The sequence below is a fragment of the Marmota marmota genome, unplaced genomic scaffold (genome assembly GCF_001458135.2).
Source record: "Marmota marmota marmota unplaced genomic scaffold, marMar, whole genome shotgun sequence".
In the NCBI taxonomy this organism is placed as follows: domain Eukaryota; kingdom Metazoa; phylum Chordata; class Mammalia; order Rodentia; family Sciuridae; genus Marmota; species Marmota marmota.
Window position 1 is genome coordinate 16,256,930 of NW_025999990.1, and position 15,368 is coordinate 16,272,297.

The 15,368-nt window shown below is 37.2% G+C and overlaps 1 long non-coding RNA gene across 2 annotated transcripts in view; it reads right to left on the reverse strand.

Annotated features, from left to right (window-relative positions):
- Positions 1-15,368, reverse strand: part of LOC125617718 — a 375,399-nt gene that overhangs the window by 28,496 nt on the left and 331,535 nt on the right. Inside the window, exon 1 of one of the 2 annotated variants that reach the window (XR_007348810.1) lies at positions 10,178-10,296. The exons of the other annotated variant lie outside the window; for it this stretch is intronic. This is a non-coding gene — a long non-coding RNA (uncharacterized LOC125617718). Of the gene's footprint in view, positions 1-10,177; positions 10,297-15,368 lie in introns of those variants that run through there. 2 annotated transcript variants of the gene reach the window in all.

Genomic DNA, 15,368 nt, shown 5'->3' on the forward strand with positions numbered 1-15,368 from the left:
GGAACCTACTGGTAATAACTCCCAGTTCAAAATTGACAATGGAAAATGAATCTCATGTGTTCACCTATCTGTTTACATGGACTTTGCAAAGTTGTTAGCCTCTGGCCTGTTTTTAAAAACTTCAGTATTAAAATCAGTCAAGTTACCTCGATTTCATTTTCTGTCTTCCTCCTATTTTGTGTGGATATGAGCCTGGGCCACATATAAGATCTTCCAGCTATCTACCAACTGAGTTAGAATAGCCAATAAGTAGAATAGCCTTATAAGAGTATAAGGATACCATGAAAAACAAGTTCTCTCTCTTCCAAAGATGGTTTTCCCCGTGTACTTCTATGCTCCTTTCCTCTGTTTATTGAAGTCTGTCTGGCTTTTGAACCAACCATGTGTATCAATGTAATTTCCAGGCTAGTTTTGGTAAGTGATTCCAGAAATAATCCTTTCCCTTCTTGCAGTCTTTATATGAAAGAATCTAAGTCAAGTCTCGGTACTACAGAGAAGTTGCAACTATATGAAGAAAGGTTTTTAATCTTTGATGATGAAATTACCAGACATAGTAGTTGAGCCATTAGTCATAAAATATAAAGATTTCGTTTGCAATTTGATATTACAAACAACTGGAATTTAGATTCCAGCTATGTTTGAAATGAGAGCATGTGTCAAAAAGAGACATTATGCCAAGAGGAACAGAAGGATGCTCTAATATGACTATTTACTCTTTATGTGATAGACAACCTTGCCTTCAAGGTCAGATAGACGATCTGACCTTGAAGATCCTTAATAAGATGCAAATCTAGGCCCAGCTGGTCCAAAAATAGGGAGGACCTGAGTTCCCTCCTTTAAAAGGGTCTAGGGCAACTGCCACACATTGAATAGTGCTGATTCACTTTCTCCTGTTGAGATCCAGGACATAGTGGTTATTCTACCTGTAATAGTCAAATAAAGACTCAGCATCCTTGAGGACTTGAATGCTATTTGAAACTACACAGACACACACACACACACACACACACACACACATACATATATACAGTTAATGGCAAAGTCATAGAACTATCATCTTATTGTAAAAACAAAACCAAAAACAAAATGAAGCCAAGCACAGTGGCACACTCCTGTAATCCTAGCAGCTCAAAAACCTGAGGCAGGAGGATAAAAAGTTCAAAGCCAGCCTCAGCAATTTAGCGAAGCCCTAAGCAACTTAGTGAGACCCTGTCTCAAAGTAAAATATTTAAAAAGGGCTGGGTATGTTGCTCAGTGGTTAAGCGTCCCTGGGTTCAATCCCTAGTGCCAAAAACAAAAAGCCCAAACAAACCAAAAACAAAACACAAAAAGGCTGAGGAAGGATTTAACTAGAAATTAGATATTTTACTGTTTGGAGACTACTTTAGAATTCTTAATCTCCCTCCTATATTGCTTATAGTCTTGCATCTAACCTTAAACTCATTCCACTTTTCTGTATTTTTTTGGTTTGTGTTTCATCTCTGATGAAGAACTTTGTAGATCTTAGCACACACACTGTTAGGAGAAACATATCACTGGCTATTTCCTTGAGAGTTGATTGGCTGAGGTTCAACTTCACATAGACTCACTAGAGAAGATTTTGCCCACTGGCTTCTTGTATCAATGGTCCTGTGATTTATCATGAGGTGAAAGAATTCTGAGTGTGTTCACCGTGTGGAGAGAAATCGAGTTATATAAATTCTGTTGCAGCTTCCTTCAATGAATGGCCTTTACTCCTAGAATGCTGAAGTCAAGGAATCCCCAGAGTCCTCTGTTAACCTATAAGCCAAGTGGGTGTCTACTCCATTATGCTGGTCCCTAGGGAAACCAGGCTTACTAAAAGTGTGGCTCTAACACCTACGGATCTCTTATACTATATTACTGGCACCATGTGGTAAGTTAGAAAGAGAAAAAATAAAAAGGAGCAGTGTAGTTAGGAATTATTTTCCTTGCTCTGTTCTCAATATTTCCTTTTACTCTTATTCTTATGCACTGAATATTTGCAAAACAGAATCTTTGCTCAGAAGATGTCCATCTGCTTTAGCACCTTATTTCCCACCTGAAGCCCCAATCTCCTGACAATGACGTCACAGGCATTTCTGTCTGGAGTCAGTTATAATTAAGGCTCCAGGTGAAACATCAACAGCAGGAACAGATGGGCCCATAAGAGGCAAATAGTCTGTTCAGATGCAAATTTCCTCAGTACCAGAAGATTGAAGAAAACTGTAGAAAACAAGAAGTCTCAGTCCCCAAATGAGACTTCTGTGTGATGTGGGGAGTTTGCTGGAGTCAGATGCCCTTTGCAGGCCAAGAGGGAACATTTTGCTTTCTGTTCATAAAGGAGGGTGGGCTGTGGAAAAGCAAAGTAGCAAGGCCATTATAATTGATAGCTCTTGGCTTTTTAGCACAGGGATCTGGGTGGTTGTAGCTCTGCTTAGGCATAAAGAAGGGGGTGTCTGCTTGTTTGCCTGAGAGGGAAAAGCTGCAGCCCGGGTGCTGTCAATCTCGATTAGCTCCTTTAAAGAAATTCTGTGTATGACATAAAATAAAAAATGATACAGTAGTGTGAAGCAGAAAGCAGTAATTGTAGATTCTTCTCAATGGGTGTTTTATATTATTGTGACCCAGAATTACTGAAATCACTGCATTACTAGTTAAATGGGGGAAAAATATGGTTCTTTATTTGTCAATTTAGATGATTCCAGGAAGTTTGGGGGATCCATTCAGGACTTGCAGGAATGGGAAATAAGGGAATGGGTTAGAATTAGCCCCGGGGCCTTTTGCATGCCAGAATGCATCTGAAACCACCCTCACCCTCCTCAAACTTCTGTGCACACTGTCATTCTTTTTATTCCTCTCACATGGGTTTAGCAGATTGCATCAGCACACAATGACTCATATCCATGCCTTTCCTTTATCCCATTTAATATATTTCAATCTCTGATTTTCTCCTAGTAGTCAAACTGGTCTTCACCTCTGTTTCCTTCCTCTTCCAATCTACTCTTAGAAAGAATTGCCAGAACAATTTTTCTAAAAGACAGTTTGGGTCATAGTTTTTCCTGGCTCCGATCAGATATATTTTTTCACAGAGCACTTAATGCAAATACACGTGGCAGGATAATCTTTCTGAAAAGGCATTTAAAGTATCTATTGAATCTGACTATGGGCATAAACTTTGACTCAGAGATTCCATGCCTAGTTTGGGTGCATACCTAACAAAGATGTGTATGTTAGTTGGTTAAAAGACACACTAGATTGTTCAGACTGGTATTTTTCACAATAGCACCAAACTGAGACGCGGCAAATGCTTATAATTAGTAGAATGGATAAAAAGAAAGCCTGTGGTATATTTATAAAGGAAACAACATATAGACACGAGAATGTGCATTCCTTAACTATACACAGCAGTCATAGTAATGATAAATATTATGTTGGGCAAAGAAAGATGCAAAAGTACACTTTTTAAAAATTTCTTTCATATAAATAAAGTAAGTAAAGCTAATTTATGCTTTATTGGTTACTGATATGGGGAATGAGGAAGGGAAAGGGGCAATAGCAAGGCTGATGGAAGGCTGACAACACTCTATTCCTGTTGTAAATATTGATTACATGGGTTTGTATGATAAGTGAGAATTAGTTGAGTCAAATACAGATGAAATGTGCACTTTTTGTTATGTATATTTTGCTTCAAAAAACCAAGGAAATGCCACAGAATTCAAAGCTTTTCTCAATGTTGTACTAGTACCTTATGATAGGCTTTTTTACTGATTTATGAAATTTCCCTCCTTTCTCTGTATATATCTCTTAAGGCATTATTTGTTGCGATCATTCTCTTTTGTGTTCTTTCTATTTTATTCTTCCCTTCAGTAATTTTTTCTTTTATTTTTAATTTGTGGGTTTGCACCTCATTTTGAATACTGTACCTCTGACTCAGGTTATTCGTTTTATAATTTCCATGTGTATTTTAGTTTTGACAGGGAATCCTTTTCCATTTATAGTTTTGATTTTCCTCCCTCTTCTTTGAGATGCTTTGATGACATTTTTTCATTGTTTGCAGGGATATTCTGTAGCTTTTCATGTTTGTTTTCGTGGTAACTCTGCATGGAGTTTGATCTCAAAACTTTCTGATGCTTAGTGAATTCTAGTTTCAGTGAAATTTCAGAAGTGTATTCAGATAGAGGGAGTTTCTTCATAGATCTTCTGTTGAAACTATGATTCGGAGATTGGCTGATTCTGCCAGCCACTCCCATCACTGTTTTATGGGGCATCCTAGGTCTGCCCTGGGTGCTGTCCAGTGCTGATCAGTGCAGATTCCTCTCCCAGCAGCAGTTTCTCCTCAGGGTGGGGGCAGGGCTGCCTGGGCTCCCTGCATTCTTTCTGTGGGCTTTTCTTAAACTCACTTCTATTTGAGTCTTCAGTGGTCCACACTTTGGAGTGAAGCCTGCTTCCTGTTTGGGAGCTCTCCTAAGCTCAGGTTCATCACACCTGTAGGTTCCCTCTGCTTTCTCCCACACAGGTGCCAGGGATGGGCAGGGCTGTGCTATCAGTGCTTTGTCCTCACATTAAGTTAATGTGGGCACACTTTCCCCCAGCGTTGTTGAAAATATTGTGCACAGGCTTTTAGTTTTAGTGTCAATCTGCTCTTTTTAGGTGGGGATTTAAGAAGGTCAACAACTGTGCACAACACAACCATCATCTTTCCATAATTGCCTCCTTCATTTATTTCAAAATAGGAAATTGTTTTATTTCAACTATTATTATATAAATGGCAGAGATAAAAAGTGAATAAGATGTAATGAGAAAATAATAATTTGAAAGAAATGAACAATCATTAAGGATAAGTAAAGAAGATCAAACCTGTAGATAGGAGTATTTTCTTAAGAAAATAAATATAAATGTCAATTATTACTGAAAACCATAGTTCAAACATAATTTTATAGATCAAATAAGACTTAAAACATTGAAAGAGCACACCACATACCTACATACCTAAAACTACAAACTATTTCTAAGATATATCATAATAAAAACTCCTGGACTTTCAAGAAAAAAAAAATTTCAGTCATTTATGCAAAAAGGTCTTGTGACCTTCAAGGGAAAGAAGTTTGGATTACCATCAGATAGTCTGTCAGATTCTTGATGTCAGAAAAATATTGAGCAACATATTTCCATATACAAGGAAAGAAAAAATGAGACAAGGTTTTATAACAAATAAAACTGCTCTTCAAGTATAAAAAAGCACAGATGTTAACAACATACAAGAATTCGTGTAACCTTGTCCTATGTCTCCGGAAGATCTTCCTGGACAACCAAAATTTCTAGAGATAAAGACTGGTGATGGATATTACATGTATAGCTACTTGTAAAATCAATGAGTAAAGATTTGCAAAGAAAAAAAAGGTATTGTCAATAATAATAATCAGTGGTGTCATCAATATTGTTCATATGAGAATACAGGGAATGCAAGGTGGGATCAACCAAACGAGTTATCATAGAACATTACAATTTCATTGTCCACAATATTTTTCAGGACCCAAAACCTCTGGGTGGAAGGAAAACGTCACAGACATAGCTGTCAAGAACTGTGAAAAGTCTGATTTTATCCTACTTGAACGCTGACAAGGGAGACTACTGAAGGTTCATGGAGGCTGACAGAAAATATGAAGGTTAGGGTTGGATACAAAGGAATGTATTACTCATGACATTTTTATGCACATAAGCAACATGGCCTTTGAGTTTGGGTCAGTCTTTGCTCCCCAAGACCCTCAAGGGTGATGCAGAGAATCGTAGGTCATGCCGTGACTTAGCATCACAGCTGAGTAACCTGGAGTTTAGGGAAACCAAATCTTTTATAATAGTCAATAAGCCCACCTGCTTGTGATGTTTACTTTTCTGAGTCATCTTGACTGGGCTATAAAGTATCAGGGGATTTAATCAAACACTAAGTATTATAGTTACAGTATGTAATCAGTTGATCTTATCATATACATACTTGATAATATGTAGGAGCTTACCCAATCAGCTGAAGGCCGTAAGTGTAAACACTGGAGTTGTAAATCTGTATCAAGATTGCAATATCTATTCCTGTCTGAGTTTCTAGCCTGATGCTGGTCTGCCCTGTGGATTTCAGATTCACCAGCCCTCACAATCACATCAACCAATTCTTTCAAAGAAATCTTTTTATATAAATCCTATTGGCTCTAACTGATATATTGCCCTTTGCTCTGGGGAAAGATGTTTGTGGGAACACATATTCTCTTTATACCATTGAAAGACTTTATCCTTCCCTTTCCAGGCTGTTTGCTCTACACATTGCCTTCATAGGTAGTACAGAATGAAGTCAGTTAACACCTCCACTTTTAAGATTTTCAGAAACACAAGAGAACCATGGAGTATTATTTCCCCCAAATTAAACAGAAATTAAGGAAAATATTACACTAGTGAAGTTGAATTGAAAACATCAGCATAAACTCACAATGTATCAAGGTGGGATCCTTCCAGAACGATATGCATATCGTTCTCTAGTTCTGTTCAAAGTTCAGAAAAATGTGAACAAAGTATTATGAAGAGCAAGTCCAGACTTTGTTCTTAAAATCCATTTTGCAATAAGGGAAACTAGGGAGGTATGGAAAAATGGTTGATTCCATTTAGGACCTGAAATATCTCTACATTAGAGAGCACAGAACATAGCAATCCAACTTAGTTGTATTGATGAAGGGACCATGTTTTTCATCAGGATCTCAGGATTTTCCCATCCATCTTTTTCCCCTATGCTATGACACTTTTTTTTCAGTCATTTCTGTCCCTTCTATTTCTTCTACTCCACTTTTTGTAAAATAATAATAATCTGATCATATTAAGTGGATGATTTGGGGATAAGATGATATACATATAAGACTATAGAAATGCAGAATTATATATGGGTGAAATCTGAAAAAACTTCAAAATAAAAATGCTTTTTCTCTTGGTTTTCAAAATTTCTAAAATCTAAAATCATCAATGCAAATTTATTTATCTAATAGCAATATGAGTATTACCTTTCTTAAATGTATTTCCATTTGAATAGATGATTTTTTTTCCTTTTCCTTTCCTGAAGCTTTGAAAACAGCAGTATGTTGTGAATACTGGCTTACTTTTTTCCTTCCAGAAATGACACTGTGCTACCATATGAAAAATATGTCATGTTTTCTTTAACTCCACCCCCAACCAGCATACAGCATCTTTGTGGAGGCATTTCTGGGGAAGGTATGCTCAAAACCCAGGAGTCCCTAAACACATAAGAGTAAGACTTCATACTGAATTCTTTCTTCCTGTTCAGATATTCGCACACAGTTGGAGCCAGGAAAGGTCTCACAGATCATTTCAAATACAACTTTTGTCTGTTATATATAAAGAAGGTGTGGTAGACACTGAAGATTAGTTAACACAGTACAATCCCCCAATCCCTATTTTCTGCCTTTCTTACAGCTGAGTATGTAACTTCTCCTCATCCCTTACAGCTGGATTGTCCAAGTGATCCTGCCAAAGAGTGAAAGTCTTGTGGGAGCTTTTGAGATGGCTTTTCTTTTTGCTGATGGAAAGGATGGAGCCAGAGGGATGCGTCCGTAACTTTTTCCTTACCTAATACCAAGAGATACAGCTCTCAGGATTGAGACAATTAGGAGAAACCAGGAAAATTGCAGGGCCCAGCCCTAGCTTATTGAACTATACCAACAAGAGTGGAAGACACTAGTGGCTGGATACCTTGCTGTAGGAGAGAATAACCTTCCCTCTGATAAAGCTTGTCTGGTTCCATTTTTCTGTTTCTCACAGCCAAAGTATTCCTCCAGGAAACTGAATTCCAAACAGGTAGAAGATTTAACCAAAGTCATGCAGCTAAGCCATTTGCAGAGCCAGATTTGGAATCCAAGAATAGAGACTCCCAGCCTAATGTTCCCTCTACAATATAGCTTCCCAGGAGAGGACATTGTGCTGTAGCTGCAAGTAAAATGGGTTAAGCTAATTCCCCAGCCCTCTGCCTAAATTGACTTTTTGTCAGAAAAAGCTAGAAGAATACTTAGGGAGAAGAAAATATAGGATGTTTAAGTACATGGCACTTAACACAATCTACACTTGTAGGATGGAGAACTGAGATATTCTCCTTCTACATCCCCAAACCAATGTCTACATTTCTTAAAAATGTTCAAAACACTGAGTTAAAAATAAAGGAAATTTGCAGTTTGAATCAAAATTCTCTGCCTGTTGTTTGGGTTTGAGAAAGAAAAAGAGAGAGAGAGAGAAACAGACAAATAAATATTGCCTAACCTCACAAGTTCCCTCACTTACTGAAGCAATGCTTTACTTCTGCTCCATATTAGATGGCTTGACTTATCAAAATGGTTTGTTTAATAGGCAACTACGGAACAAAATCCAAATTCATACTCTTCTCCATTCAAACTTTTAGGGTGAAACAAAATGAGATCAAATTTCTCTCTAAGAGTAAATGTGAATTAAGGTAGTTTGGAAGAAGCCCTAGATGGGGTGATTCTAAGGGAATCTTGGTGATAGAAATAGAAGACATCTCAGCAGTATGTCTTCAGGTTGCTTCTTATTGAAAAGGAAGATAAATAAAAAGTGTACTAGGACTGAAGGACTGAAGATAGTAAGCAGCATAGATGTCCGAATGTTCACTGTGTGTTCCATTTCTGACTTACATCATTCTGCATTAAGAAATTGCCTCTTGTACCTCACCTGGATATTTAGAAAATGTCCTTGAAATAACAGTACTTTGAAGAGTGTGAGAATGATGCTAACAAAGCCCCTCATTTCAGAATATAAGAATGGAACCAATTAAGAGAGAATGTGAAGAAACTCAAGCCTTCCCCAAAATGCCCAGGAGGAGGATGGGGAGGAGCAGAAGGAAGCCAGAATCTGGGTGGCATCTGAATGGCTCCTACCCTTCAGGCACCATCACTTCCATTTGAAATTAAAAGGGTTATCATTAGTGACTTCTTGGCCCCTTTAGGCTCTGAAGCTCTGAAAATTTAACTTTTTGAACAACTATTCTGTTCTGTCCTATGACCATCAAGAAAATGTTTCCAAAGTCTAGTAGGCATCCTAAAGTCAGAAAATCAAGCTCAACGATGAATGTGGGAAGTGAACAGTATCCAGGGGACCAAACCATTGTTCAGAGTTCAGGATCTTAAAGTTCAAAAAAGCAGGAGCAAGTCAGGAAACAATCAAGGAAACAGGAAATGAAAGGATCACATCTAGGAAAAAGACTTAATGCAATAACTGGTCAGGAACCAGTTATTGCAATAACTAGTCCAGCGCCTGGCAGAAGATGCAAATTGATATTAATTTAAGTGTCTCTGAATTTGCTCACTGGCTATTTAACAACCTCTCAGGGGAAAGGCTCTGCATTAGACAATGCAAAACAAGACCAAATGAAAGAGAAAAAACACTGCACTGCAGGAAAAAAAAACAAATGATATGTCAATCTCTCTCATCTTCAGGAAAGTGCCACTGAAGGAATCAAAGAACAATACATCCATACACATACATAAATACATACATATATATATATATATATATATATATATATATATGTGTGTATAGATATAGATATAGATGTGTGTGTGTATATATATATATATATATATATATATATATATATATACACACACACACACACACACACACACACACACACACACCATACTTATAAAATATGCATGTGTCTCAAAGGGAAGGTGTAGATTGTCTTAGCACCTTGAGTTATGAAGAAAAAGATGCATATGCACATCAAGTTAAAGGGTTGGTTTTGCAGCCTGCATGGTCCTCTCTTGCTGCAGCTGGATCATAAGAAATATTTAGCATAATATATAGCAAAGACTCTCTGCCCTCCAGCACATCAGGAGAAAGGAGACATTTACAATTGAATAGCAGTTGGTATGGGGCCCTGTGGAGCAGAACTATTGTAGTCCTCCATTATTTACAGTTCCAACAACAGGGCTCATTGTTCCCCTTGTGGCTTCTCAGCTGTTCTTGCAAGTGAGCAGTCCCTGAAAGGCTTTAGCAGGGACCTCTGAAGGCCAAGGATTCCCTCTGAGTATCCTCATGGACCTTATATAGACAGAGCAGGTGACTTCTAACATGGCATAGTTTTAAGACCCAGAAAAGACCCCTGCATCCATACCTCTGCTACGGCTTGAAAATCTTCATCAGTAGAACTATGTCACTCTGAGTAAACATACTGGTTCCTGTTCAAAAACATAAGCATTTCAAATCAGTATAATCTATTAATATTTTAGTGAAAATTTCCTAAATTCTATCCAGTTTTAAGTCACAGAGTTTCTCAGTTGGACAGGTACGTAGTGATTCTATGGAACAGGGGTTAGCAACATATGGCCTATAGATAAATCTAGTCCATCATTTATCTCTGTAAAGGAAATTTGGCTGGAAAACATAAACACTTTTTTTGTTTACATATTATTTGTGGTAGAGTTGAAGAGTTGTGATAGAGGATATGAGACACACAAAGCCTAAAATATTTACTATCTGGCCCTTTGCCAAAAAAAAGTCATCCAACCCTTGATGTGGGAATGATATTCTTATGTGGAAACCAAGGCCCACAGGGACAAGAAACATGACTAAAACCACGTGGGTTTTTCCCACCAAAGATGAATTTCAATCACATCTCTGGATTCCCAGCTGTCATTCCTACCATTATATGATGTTGTCTGTTAGAATTGTCTATAGAAACAAATAGGTCTTGGAATGAAGGAAGGACAAAGAGTTCTCTCATGAATGATGCACATAATCACAGAGTCCTACAGTCCATAGAATTTGGGAATCAGTTTGTTCACTCAGAGGGGTGCTGATCTGTTTAGCAACTGGACACTGTTAGTAGATCATGAGTTTTCACTGCAGTGTAATCAAAAGTTTGAGATAGTAAACAACCTCTATATATCAAATTGGAAAGCTGTGCATTAGGATACATTTTCTTTAAATTTGACCCGGGTTCTCTGAACAGAGCTCATAGAATCAGAGAAATACTTCCGATACCACATGTGTACAGTATTGTGTATTGTGTGTGAGTGTGTGTTCTAAGCAGCTGAACATTTCTAAAATAAATTAAATCTTATACAGAACTTCAACAGGTAAAATCATGAAAAATTCAAGTTAAGACTGCTGGGGTTTCTGGTTACTCATGGATATACAAAGGACCTTGAAAGAATAACAGCATCCTTCACATAAGTGAGGAAATCAAATTAATTTTGTTTCTTAAGTCTATTCTACACAGTCTCCAACAATTGGATTTCCAACAAATATCCAACTGAATTCAGAAATAATGAACTCATCAATTAGTTCACACATACATACACACACACACACACACACACACACACCTTCTATACAAATCTTATTATTGGAAAATTCTCTTGCTTTGAACCCAGATTCTCCTATAAATTCTTCAATATTATTTTTCCTCTCATTTCTTTGTTTTACTACTTGCAATGTGTTCCTGGAACAAACAGCCTGGGTATCAGCTTAAAATATATTCTAAATTCAAAATCATAAGTTCCATCCCAGCCCTGGAGAATAAGAATTTACATTTTCACAGAATACCCAAAGGATTTATTTGTACAATAAAGTTAAAGAAACATTGCTACAGCATAAGGGATTATGTCAAATTCTGTAAGGCAATGTATGGATACATGAAGTTCGATGATCACATTTCAATCAAATAAGCACAAAATTATGCTATTGTGAAAATAACCGATATTCAAAGCATCATTTATTGAGTGCTAATACTATTCACTGCACTGTACCTGGGAAGCACTGGGAATATAGAGGGAATATGATAGATCCCTAACCTCAGTAAACCCCCAGTTTAGTGGGAGAGTCAAATTGATGGATAACTCCTGGTGATGTAAAGTTTCTATCATATAAAAGTTGTAGCATTCCTAATCTTATTTGGACAAAATCTTCACTGTAGAGATGAGGTACGGTATAAACCTATGGAAGAGTTCTCCAGGCAGATGGCTCTGGGTCCACATGAGATCACAAAGGCTAAAACAGTCAGGGAAGAGCATACAGTGTCTGGAAGCTACAGTAGGCAGTTTCCAACATAGCTTCAGTGATCCCTGTTCTCAAGAATCCATGCCTCAGTGTGGTCCCCTCTCCTTGAGTATAATGCATGTCTAATAAATCTTTACAAATAAAACAAGGCAAAAATGATGATTGTGATTTCCTTGGTTCGGCTGAAAGACTGTCTTTTGTTTGGCTAGTATCCTTTTGCTGGCACTCTCTCTTGCCCTCTCAATCAATGATAATCCAAATCACCATAATGTATGATGCTTGACAAGTGGTCTGTATATCAATGAGCTGAGAGAGACTTATAGCCAACCAAACAGCTCATGAAGAACCAAGTCTTCAGCCATGAAGAACTGAACATGGCAGCAGCCATGTGAGTGAGCCAAAAAGAAGTGGGTCCTTCAAAATCTCATGTCATGATGACTATGACTTTGTGAGACACTGAACCTGAGGACACAGATAAGTCACATTTAAGACTCCTAGTCCACAGAAACTGTGAAATACTATAGAATATTATTGTTTTAAGTTGCTAAGTTTAGGGATAATATGTTTCTCAGCAGTAGATAATTGGAGTATGCTAAATAAAGTTTCCAAAGAAATATGTTCTGTTTGATAAGTGGATGCTGATCCATAATGTTGGGGGGTATGTAAAAAATGGAGGAACTTTAATGGAGCAAAAGGGAGGGAGTGATAGGGATGGGGAATGGGAGCAGGTAAGATAGTGGAATGAGATGGACATCATTACCCTAGGTATATGTATGACTGCACATATGGTGCAATGCTATATCATGTACAACCAGAGAAATGAAAAGTTGTGCTACAATTGTGTACAATGAATCAAAATGCATTCTGCTGTCCTATATACCTAATTAAAATAAATAAATTAATTAATAATAATTAAAAAATATATCCATGCCCTAATCCCCAGAGTGTTATCTCATATGGCAAAGATTGCAGGTATGATTAAATAAGGAAATTCAGATGAGCAGATTATTCTGGATTTTACAGAAGGACCCTAATTGGAATCACAAGTGTTCTTAAAAGAAAGAAGCAGATGAAGATTTGAAGAGAAGGCAATGTGACCACCGAAGACGGATGAAGGTACATGCCGAGGGATGGTAGTAGACACGAAAGGGCTCAAAGAGGCAAAGACCGGATTCCTAAATCGATAGAGTGTGGCCCTTCTGACATACTGATACTGATTTCAATGCAGTGATACAGATTTTGGTTTTATAGCCTCCAGAACTGTGAGAAAATACTTTTCTGTTGTATTTCCAAGTTTATGGTGCTTTATTTCAGTAGCTTCAGGGAAAAAATAGAGAATATTTGTCAAGTTTAGTGTGGATTCTGTATAGAATATATTGGCAGATTTTCATGCAGATGATTTTAAGAGGGTTTGAGCTAAAGCCAGAATATTAAAACTTGGTGGTGCTAAATAAAAAAAAAATGTAGTTTGTCTAACAAGTTACACACAGCCAATTCTAGGGGTAGGGGGAGGGGAAAGAACTTTCCTTTAGCAGGAAGTGGCCTATGGATTACTATAGAGTTCACTCTGGTGGCTTTCTGGAGCAGGGATATAGCAGGGCAGACTGGAAACCCTCATGATCTGGGAAGGAAGTGCAGCAGACTGATTAAGAATTCATTAGAACCTGGCCAGAAGGATTTAATTTGCCAGAGGATGGTGAGGAGAAAATAATAGCTAAGATGCAGGGCTGGTGGGGAGGGGTGGGGCATGAGAACACTGAGCAACCAGAAGCAGCCAAGAGCATATGGAACCTCCCATCATTCCACAAACAGGTCGGCCCCCTTCTCATGTTAGGTCAAGGGCTCTGGACAGTCTTCTGAATCCTAAGAAAGAAATGACTCTTATTTCCAGAGACTACACCTGGGAATACTGACTCCCACTTGTAGGTCAGAGTTCAGAGTCAGTGCCGTACTTGTCTACAAGGTCTTCAGGAAAGCCAAGAGCATACCATCAATGTGAGAACCCTGTAAGAACAACAGTGAGGGCAGTTGTAGAGATGAACTTCACTCCAGTCAGGCTGAAGGCAGAGTGGGAGGAGCCAAACCAAGCTCACTCCAACAGCCTGGGTTTGTGAGGCCTTGGGCTGATGGCCTGGGCTCTCTGTGCTTCAGTTGTTCAGTTTTTGAACTCATACCCTGGGACTAATAACATTAGAGTGTAATTATGAGGACAAATAACTTGAAATGAGGTAATACATTAAAAAAATACCATCTTCCAGAATAATAATTTCTGATGCACAGATGAACCCAGAGAATATAAGATATACTTTAAAAAAGATATAATATAATGAAATACATAATATCAGAATCTTTTATTGATTAACACATTGTCCAGTAAAGAACCATGGGTTGCTAAGTAAATACATGTAATTTGATAGGCTATTCATGATGAAGAATAAAGTATTCAAAGAATTATTTAATTACATATATATATATATATATATATATATTTATAAATAAAAATAGTCATAAGTAGTTAAATGTAAATTATATTTTCATAAGATAAATCAAAGAAATTTAAAAATGTTAGGGTTCATATTTAACTGAATTTAGTGATCTACTTATAAAAATTATATTCATGCCTTTTCTTTGAGAAAGTAATAACATATTTCTGAAAAAAAGCTTCTAAAACACTTTTCAACTAAGTAGGAAAAACAGACACCTGGATAAATTTTTCTAAGAATTTAATTATAGGGAGAAGTTTAAGTGTCTTTTAAATAAATTATTCAATCTGTTGACCTAATAGCTGATCTGGAATATTTGATTTTTAAAATATAAAGTAACAATAATAGCACATGTTTTCACCTATTGCTTTCCAACTGATGGCTCTTACACAAAAGCATAATTCTTAACTCTGTGCTGTGCAACCAAAATCAAAACTTCTTCTGAATAAAGCTTGAAAGGGAAAAAAAAAACAGGATTAATGGATTATAATTTCACTTTTTGGCTCAGTTGGGAAAACTTAATTATCAGATATGGCCCAAATGGAATAGACTGCTTCACCTTGTAGGGACCGGGGAAGGATCAAGTATCAGTTAAATGATTATAACACTTGGAAAAGGTGCTGGAAGGACATTTCAATATGTGAATACATTATGATTCAATGTCTATTTGTATGATAATGAACTATAGATATATACACAGGTTTGTATACTCTGATAGAATATTATGTTCTAGATCTCAGTCTCTTAACTAAAGAGCATTGTGAAATCAGGTGAGAGAAAGAGAGAGAGAGAGAGAGAGAGAGAGAGAGTGAGAGAGAGAGA